The following is a 9,372-nucleotide window of genomic DNA, read 5'->3' as shown; positions in this document are numbered from 1 at the left end:
TGTCGAAGGCCTTCTCTCGGTCCAGGCTGACGAGGCAGTTGTCCACCCGCCTGTCCTGTACGTAGGTGATCGTATCCCTGATGAGCGCGAGGCTCTCAGCGATCTTCCTGCCTGGCACAGCACAGGTTTGGTCAGGGTGAATCACCGACTCCAGGACAGACCTGACCCGGTTGGCTATGACATTGGCCAGGATTTTGTAGTCCACATTCAATAGTGAAATGGGACGCCAATTTTTAATTTCTTCCCTCTCCCCTTTCTTCTTGTAAACGAGGGTGATGATGCCCTTCCTCATGGACTTGCACATTTCCCCTGCCCGAAGCGCACTATCGTACACCTCCAGCAGGTGCTGGCCGACCAGGTCCCACAGAGTGGAACACAGCTCGACCGGTAAGCCGTCGCTTCCAGGAGTCCTATTCCTCTCCAAGGACTTGAGGGCTCTGGTCAGCTCGTCCAGGGATATCGGCCGGTCCAGCCACTCCCTCGTGCCATGTCTAAGACCTCCGTGAGAGACGACAGGAATGACTCGGAGGCCGTGCTGTCCATGGGCGTCGTGTTGTACAGTCCGGCATAGAAGGATCTGCTGATCCTCAAAATGTCGGGCCGAGACGACGTCACCGAGCCGTCGTCCTCCTTCAGCCGGCTAAGCACAGAGCTCTCTTTGTGCACCTTCTGAAAGAAGAAACGCGAGCATGTGTCGTCCTGCTCCACGGAGCGGACCCTGGACCGGAAGATTATCCTGGAGGCCTCCGCGGCGAAGAGCGAGGCTTGCTGGCCCCTCACCTCGCGGAGGACCTCTGTGACATCGACCCCCATCAACTGCAGAAGGAGCAGGTTCTGCACCCTTTTCTGGAGTCGTGACAGCTTTCCCCGCTCTCTCGCCTTCCGAACACCCTTGAGGACAAAGAACCTCTTGATGTTCTCCTTCACCGTCTCCCACCAGTCGCCCGGAGACTCAAAGAGGGGTTTCACGGTTCTCCAACCGGCGTACTCCCTCTTAAGCTCCTCGATGTTCTCTGGGGTCAACAGAGTCGTGTTGAGCTTCCACATCCCCTTGCCAGCCGGCTGGTCGTCCTGTAAGTGACAGTCGGCCAGCAGGAGGCAGCGGTCAGAGAAGAACACCGGCTCAACGCCGTGGACCTGACCGAGAACGCCCGTGACACAAACAGGAAGTCTATCCTTGAGCGAATAGACCCGTCTGTCCGCGACCAGGTGTACCTCCGCTGCGCTCCGTCTGCATGGGTGCTGAAGACATCAAGCAGCTTGGCGTCCTTCACCGTGCCCATCAGGAATCTGGAAGTGACATCCAGTTGACTCCCCCCACCCACTGTCCCCACACCGGATCTTCCATCTGCATCAATGATGCAGTTGAAGTCTCCGCCTAGGATGACCGGCCTGGACGTAGCCAGTAGGGGTGGAAGCCGCTGCAGGACGGTCAACCGCTCATTCTGTACCACTGGGGCGTACACGTTGATCAGCCTCAGGGGAGCGTTCCTATAGGTGACGTCAGCCACTAGGAGGCGCCCCCCCCACCACCTCCTGAACTTGAGTGATGGTGAAGTCGCGCCCCCGCAGCAGAATAGCCAGGCCCGAGGAGCAACAGTCGTTACCCCCCCGACCAGATCGAAGGCCCACAGGTCCACGTGCCGGACCATTTCCCGTACCTGCCGAGGTGCGGTATCCCGCACTCCTGCAGAAACAGGAGGTCCGCCTTGATGGTGGTCAGGTAGGCCAACGTGGATACACATCTTGTGGTGGACTTGACACTGCGCACATTAATGTTCGCAACTGGTACCCTCATTGTGGGCAGTGACCACAGTACCCTCCCCAAGTCCAAGGTCCAGCCCCTCCATCTGTCCCTTCATGCCCATTGCCCGGGCTAACTGCTGGACACTCTCCGGGCTGAGGAAACCGTCCGTGCTGCCTTCCGGGTGGCATCCCCTCGTCAGGGGTGCGGAGGCAGGAGGGTCCAGCTCTGGGTCAAGCTGGGGACGCGCTGCTTCCTCCTTCCTGCCTGGAAGTTCCGGGGGCCCCTCCAGTGCCCCAGCGGCACTTGACTGGGTGTCGGAGGGAGCCTCAGGACGACTCCCGTCACCTGGAAGCGGGGTGCTGCTTTCCTTCTCCCTCGAGATCTTTAACTTCTGCTTCGGCCAGGCCCTCTCCAAATCCCCCTCGTCAGAGGAGCTCTTATAGCACCCCCCGTAGCTGCCTCGTCCCACCTGATGGTTGCAGTTCCTGGGCCCGTCAATGCACCTTCCTCCTCGCTTTCCAGACCGTCGTCCACTCCCCTGGGTCGCCTGTCACCGCCTCCATTGAATCCGGGTTGTCGGGGGGGAGCGGAGCCTGCAGGGGCGCTTTGCTGGCCTCGGGCCCATCCTGCGGGGCTGGGCCCTCCTGCACGACCTGGCCCTCCTGCACATTAGTGGGGTCCTTGCTGGGCCCTGATACCTTCCTCTCCTCTGGGCGGGGGGGGGGGGGGGGGGGGGGGGAGCGGTGCTGGCCCCACATTGCCCCTGCCAGCGACCTGGGCGTTGGTGGTCCCTTGCTGCGGGCATGTCCTATAGAGGTGGCCCGCTTCCCCGCAAAGGTTGCAGCTTTTCTCTCGTGGGCAATCCTTTGCAAGGTGTCCCTCCTCCCTGCAGTTCCTGCAGATGGTGGCTTTGCAGTCGGCCGCCACATGACCACAGGCATGGCAGACTTTAGGTTGCCCTGCATAGGTCAGGTAGCCCCTGCTCCCGCCGATCGCGAAGCTGGACGGTGGGTGTACGACGTTCCCGTCCGCGCCCATCCTCAGCGTCACCTTGACCTGCCTCTTACTGGTCCAAATGCCAAAGGGGTCCATGATGTCAGTTAGGTCCCCTTCCACCTTCACGTACCTTCCAAGGAAGGTCAGGACATCAACTGCTGCCACATGCGGGTTGTACATGTGTACAGTCACCATACGGCTCCTCTGCGCTGGCATCACAAACAGCGGGACAGCGGTCAATACAGAGAGGGGGCCCTCACCTCCTTTCTCCTTGAAAACCTCCAGGAAGCGCTCGCAAAGCTTGGCACTCCTGAAGGTCACATCATAAAAACCTCCTCCGGGGAAATCCTGCAGGCAGTAAATGTCCGCAGCAACGAACCCGCAACAGTCCAACAGGACCCTCTTCACGAAGGAGGTGCAGTCCACAGGTGCACCTTCATCCACCTTCTTTGCAGAAACACGCATGGTGTTCCAGACCCCCTGATCTGGGGCACGAGCACTTGCCGCAGCCATCGTTGCAGGTTGGCTGCTCCCCTGAACCAGCGTTAGGCCAAAGCCAGCATTAAGATCTACCGGTCACAAGGGTGCACAGCCAACCTGACGTCTTCCTCTCACCTCCAACACAGCGCTCTCCTCCTCTCGGTCCACAAGAGAGTGGTTCTTTATTTTGTTCCAGATGTAAGCTGGTTCACTGAGCTTGCCGGTTTGTTCCCAGATGTTTTTTCACTTTTTTTTTATTTGAACAGATATACTTTATTCATAGAATGTACAAAAAATAAAACATTTATACACCTACTCAGTCATGCAAGCCACTCCGGGTTACCCAGGGGGTACGTACACCGACTAAACGAAAAAGCAAAACAGAGAAAAATAAACAAAGCAAAGAAACCACCCCGGCAGTCGTCACCCCGCACAGTCCCAGTTGGCCCCCTGACCAGTTGGGGAAGGCGCCAGCTGGGCCCAGTTACCAGATAGGGTTCTTTTTCCTATTCTGGATGTGGGGGTTCATACGGTGGTCTTTCCCCACCGCGCCTTGGCGGCGGCTGCCCCAAGCTTTAGCGCGTCCCTCAGCACGTAGTTCTGGACCTTGGAGTCCGCCAGTCTGCAACACTCGGTCGGGGTCAGTTCTTTCAGCTGGCAGACCAGCAGGTTGCGGGCAGACCAAAGAGCGTCTTTCACCGTATTGATGGTCCTCCAGGCGCAGTTGATGTTGGTCTCGGTATGCGTCCCCGGAAACAGCCCGTAGAGCACGGAGTCCCGCGTCACGGAGCTGCTCAGGACGAACCTCGACAAATACCACTGCATCCCCCTCCAGACCTCCTGCGCATAGGCACACTCCAGAAGGAGGTGATCAACAGTCTTGTCCCCCCACCGCAGCCACCTCGAGGGCAGCGTGCGGTGGTGCAGAGATTCCGGGCATGCATAAAGGATCTCACTGGCAGAGCCCCTCTCACCGCCAGCCAAGCAATGTCCTTGTGCTTGTTTGAAAGTTCTGGCGATGTGGCATTCTGCCGAACGACTTTGGCAGTCTGCGTGGGGAACCACACCACGGGATCCACCCTCTCCTTTTCCCGAAGGGTCTCGAGGATACTACGTGCTGACCACTGCCTGACGGCCTTGTGGTCAAAGGTGTTTCTTTCAAAAATTTCTCCACGAAGGACAGGTGGTACGGAACGGTCCCACTACTCGGAGCGTTCCGCGGCAACGAGGCCAGGCCCATCCTTTGCAACACCGGGGACAGGTAGAACCTCAGTAAGTAGTGACACTTGGTGTTTGCGTTCTGAGGATCTACGCACAGCTTGATGCAGCCGCACACAAAGGTAGCCGTCAGGGCGAGGGTGGCGTTCGGTACGCCCTTTCCCCCATTTCCCAGGTCTTTGTACATGGTGTCCCTGCGGACCTGGTCCATCCTCGACCCCCAAATGAAGTGGAAGATGGCCCGGGTGACTGCAGCGGCGCAGGTCCAGGGAATAGGCCAGGCCTGCGCCACATACAACAGTACCGAAAGCCCCTCGCACCTGACAACCAGGTTCTTACCCGCGATGGAGAGGGACCGGAGCGTCCACCTGCCCAGCTTCTGCATCAATTTGGTGATACGCTCCTCCCAAGTCTTAGTGCACGCCCCAGCTCCACCAAACCAAACACCCAGCACCTTCAGGTAGTCTGTCCTGACGGTGAAGGGGATGAAGGAGCGGTCGCCCCAGTTCCCGAAGAACATGACCTCACTCTTACCCCTATTGACTTTGGCACCCAAGGCCAGTTCAAACTGGCCGCAGATGTCCAATAGTCTACTCACCGACCGATGATCGGTGCAGAATTCGGCGACATCGTCCATGTACAGTCAGTTCTTGACCTGAAGGCCTCCGCTGCCTGGGATAGTCACGCCCTTCAGGCTCACGTCCTTCCTGATGGATGCGGCGAAGGGCTCCACACAGCACACGAACAAGGCAGGAGAGAGCGGGCAGCCCTGCCTGACTCCAGATCTAACAGGAAAACTGTCTGATTCCCACCCGTTGATCGAGACTGCGCTAACGATGTTGGCGTAGAACAGCCGGATCCAATTGCGGATGCCCTCCCCGAACCCCAATTTGGAGAGGACTTCCCTCATATAAGCATGAGAGACCCTGTCGAAGGCCTTCTCCTGGTCCAGGCTGACGAGGCAGGTGTCCTCCCGCCTGTCCTGTACGTAGGCGAGCGTATCCCTGATGAGCGCGAGGCTCTCAGCGATCTTCCTGCCCGGCACAGCACAGGTTTGGTCAGGGTGAATCACTGACTCCAGGACAGACCTGACCCGGTTGGCTATGACCTTGGCCAGGATTTTGTAGTCCACATTCAATAGTGAAATAGGACGCCAATTCTTAATTTCTTCCCTCTCCCCCTTCCTCTTGTAAATGAGGGTGATGATGCCCTTCCTCATGGACTTGCACATTTCCCCTGCCTGAAGCACACTATCGTACACCTCCAGCAGGTCCTGGCTGACCAGGCCCCACAGAGCGGAATACAGCTCGACTGGTAAGCCGTCACTTCCGGGAGTCCTATTCCACTCCAAGGACTTGAGGGCTCTGGTCAGCTCGTCCAGGGATATCGGCCGGTCCAGCCACTCCCTCGTGCCATGTCTAAGACCTCCGTGATAGACGACAGGAACGACTCGGAGGCCGTGCTGTCTGTGGGCTTCGTGTCGTACAGTCCGGCATAGAAGGATCTGCTGATCCTCAAAATGTCGGGCCGAGACGACGTCACCGAGCCGTCATCCTCCTTCAGCCGGCTAAGCACAGAGCTCTCTTTGTGCACCTTCTGAAAGAAGAAACACGAGCATGTGTCGTCCTGCTCCACGGAGCGGACCCTGGACCGGAAGATTATTCGGGAGGCCTCCGCAGCGAAGAGCGAGGCTTGCTGACCCCTCACCTCGCGGAGGACCTCCGTGACATCGACCCCCATCAACTGCAGAAGGAGCAGGTTCTGCACCCTTTTCTGGGGTCACGACAGCTTTCCCCGCCTCTCTCTTGCCTTCTGAACACCTTTGAGGACAAAGAACCTCTTGATGTTCTCCTTCACCGTCTCCCACCAGTCGCCTGGAGACTCAAAGAGGGGTTTCACGGTTCTCCAACCGGCGTACTCCCTCTTAAGCTCCTCGACGTTCTCTGGGGTCAACAGAGTCGTGTTGAGCTTCCACGTCCCCTTGCTGGCCAGCCGGTCGTCCTGTAAGTGACAGTCGGCCAGCAGGAGGCAGTGGTCAGAGAAGAACACCGGCTCAACGCCGGTGGACCTGACCGAGAACGTCCGTGACACAAACAGGAAGTCTATCCTTGAGCGGATAGACCCATCTGTCCGCGACCAGGTGTACCTCTGCTGCGCTCTGTCTGCAGGGGTGCTGAAGACGTCGAGCAGCTTGGCGTCCTTCACCGTGCCCATCAGGAATCTGGAAGTGACGTCCAGTTGACTCCCCCCACCCGCTGTCCCCACGCCGGATCTTCCATCTGCATCAATGATGCAGTTGAAGTCTCCGCCTAGGAATGACGAGCCTGGACGTAGCCAGCAGGGGTGGAAGCCACTGCAGGACGGCCAACCGCTCACTCCATACCGCTGGGGCGTACACGTTGATCAGCCTCAGGGGAGCGTTCCTATAGGTGATGTCAGCCACTAGGAGGCGCCCCCCCCACCACCTCCTGAACTTGAGTGATGGTGAAGTCGCGCCCCCGCAGCAGAATAGCCAGGCCTGAGGAGCGACAGTCGTTACCCCCCGACCAGATTGAAAGCCCACAGGTCCAGGCGCCGGACCATTTCCCGCACTCCTGCAGAAACAGGAGGTCCGCCTTGATGGTGGTCAGGTAGGCCAACGTGGATACACATCTTGCAGTTGACTTGACGCTGCGCACATTAATGCTCGCAACTCATACCCCCATTGTGGGCAGTGACCGCAGTACCCTCCCCAAGTCCAAGGTCCAGCCCCTCCATCTGTCCCTTCATGCCCATTGCCCGGGCTAACTGCTGGACGCTCTCCAGGCTCAGGAAACTGTCCGTGCTGCCTTCCGGGTGGCATCCCTCCGTCAGGGGTGCGGAGGGAGGAGAGTCCGGCTCCGGGTCATGCTGGGGACGCGCTGTTTCCTCCTTCCCGCCCGGAAGTTCCGGGGGGCCCTCCAGTGCTCCAGCGGCACTTGACTAGGTGTCGGAGGGAGCCTCAGGACGCCTCACGTCACCTGGAAGCGGGGTGCTGCTTTCCTTCCCCCTCGAGATCTTTAACTTCTGCTTCGGGTGGGCCCTCTCCGAATCCCCCTCGTCAGAGGAGCTCTTATAGCCCCCCTGTAGCTGCCTCTTCCCGCCTGATGGTTGCGGTTCCTGGGCCCGTCGACGCACCTTCCTCCTCGCTTTCTGGACTGTTGTCCACTCCCCTGGGTCGCCTGTCGCTGCCTCCATTGACTCCGGGTTGTCGGGGGGGAAAATCGGAGCCTGCAGGGGTGCTTTGCTGGCCTCGGGCCCATCCTGCGGGGCTGGGCCCTCCTGCACGGCCTGGCCCTCCTGCACATTAGTGGGTTCCTTGCTGGGCCCTGGTGCCTTCCTCTCCTCCGGGGGGGCTGGCCCCGCATTGCCCTTGCCGGTGACCTGGGCGTAGGTGGTCCCCCGCTGCGGGCATGCCCTATAGAGGTGGCCCGCTTCCCCGCAAAGGTTGCAGCTTTTCTCTCGTGGGCAATCCCTTGCAAGGTGTCCCTCCTCCCTGCAGTTCCTGCAGATGGTGGCTTTGCAGTCGGCCGCCACGTGACCTGACCTACCACAGGCATGGCAGACTTTAGGTTGCCCTGCATAGGTCAGGTAGCCCCTGCTCCCGCCGATCGCGAAGCTGGACGGTGGGTGTACGACATTCCCGTCCGCGCCCATCCTCAGCGTCAACTTGACCTGCCTCTTACTTGTCCAGATGCCAAAGGGGTCCATGATGTCAGTTAGGTCCCCTTCCACCTTCACATACCTTCCGAGGAAGGTCAGGACATCAACTGCTGCCACATGCGGGTTGTACATACGTACAGTCACCATACGGCTCCTCTGTGCTGGCATCACAAACAGCGGGACAGCGGTCAATACAGAGAGGGGGCCCTCATCTCCTTTCTCCTTGAAAACCTCCAGGAAACGCTCGCAAAGCTTGGCACTCCTGAAGGTCACGTCATAAAAACCTCCTCCGGGGAAATCCTGCAGGCAGTAAATGTCCGCAGCAGCGAACCCACAACAGTCCAACAGGACCCTCTTCACGAAGAAGGTGCGGTCCACAGGTACACCTTCATCCACCTTCTTTACGGAAACATGGATGGTGTTCTGGACCCCCTGTCCTGGGGCACGAGCACTTGCCGCAGCCATCATTGCAGGTTGGCTGCTCCCCTGAACCAGCGTTAGGCCGAAGCCAGCATTAAGATCCACCAGTCGCAAGGGTGCACTGCCAACCCGACATCCTCCTTTCACCTCCAAGACAGCACTCTCCTCCTCTCGGTCCACAAGAGAGTGGTTCTTTATTTTGTTCCAGATGTAAGCTGGTTCACTGAGCTTGCCGGTTTGTTCCCAGATGTTTCGTCACCATTCTAGGTAACATCAACAGTGAGCCTCCGACAAAGCGCTGGTGTTATGTCCCACTTTCTATTTATCTGGTTAGGTTTCCTTGGGTTGGTGATGTCATTTCCTGTTCTTTTTCTCAGGGATGGTAGATTGGCTCCAAATCAATGTGTTTGTTGATGGAGTTCCAGTTGGAATGCCATGCTTCTAGGAATTCTCGTGCGTGTCTCTGTTTGGCTTGTCCTAGGATGGATGTGTTGTTCCAATCAAAGTGGTGTCCTTCCTCATCTGTATGTAAGGATACGAGTGATAGTGGGTCATGTCGTTTTGTGGCTAGTTGATGTTCATGTATCCTGGTGGCTAGCTTTCTGCCAGTTTGTCCAATGTAGTGTTTGTCACAGATCCTGTGCCAGTTAGCTCATGCAAAATACAGTAATCCAAGATTATCATCAATTTGTTAGTGCCTTCCAATTTAAACCCAAGATGCTCATATTAGCTCAGCAGAATGTTTTCCCTCTTTCTGCCCATATTGTTGGTACTTTATCTCAATGTGTTCTAGTTTCTCATTGTGTTACAAATAAAATTGCCTTTTTCCT

The sequence above is a fragment of the Stegostoma tigrinum genome, chromosome 40, assembly GCF_030684315.1.
Source record: "Stegostoma tigrinum isolate sSteTig4 chromosome 40, sSteTig4.hap1, whole genome shotgun sequence".
NCBI classification, from domain to species: Eukaryota; Metazoa; Chordata; class Chondrichthyes; order Orectolobiformes; family Stegostomatidae; genus Stegostoma; species Stegostoma tigrinum.
Note: the sequence above shows the minus strand (reverse complement) of the source record.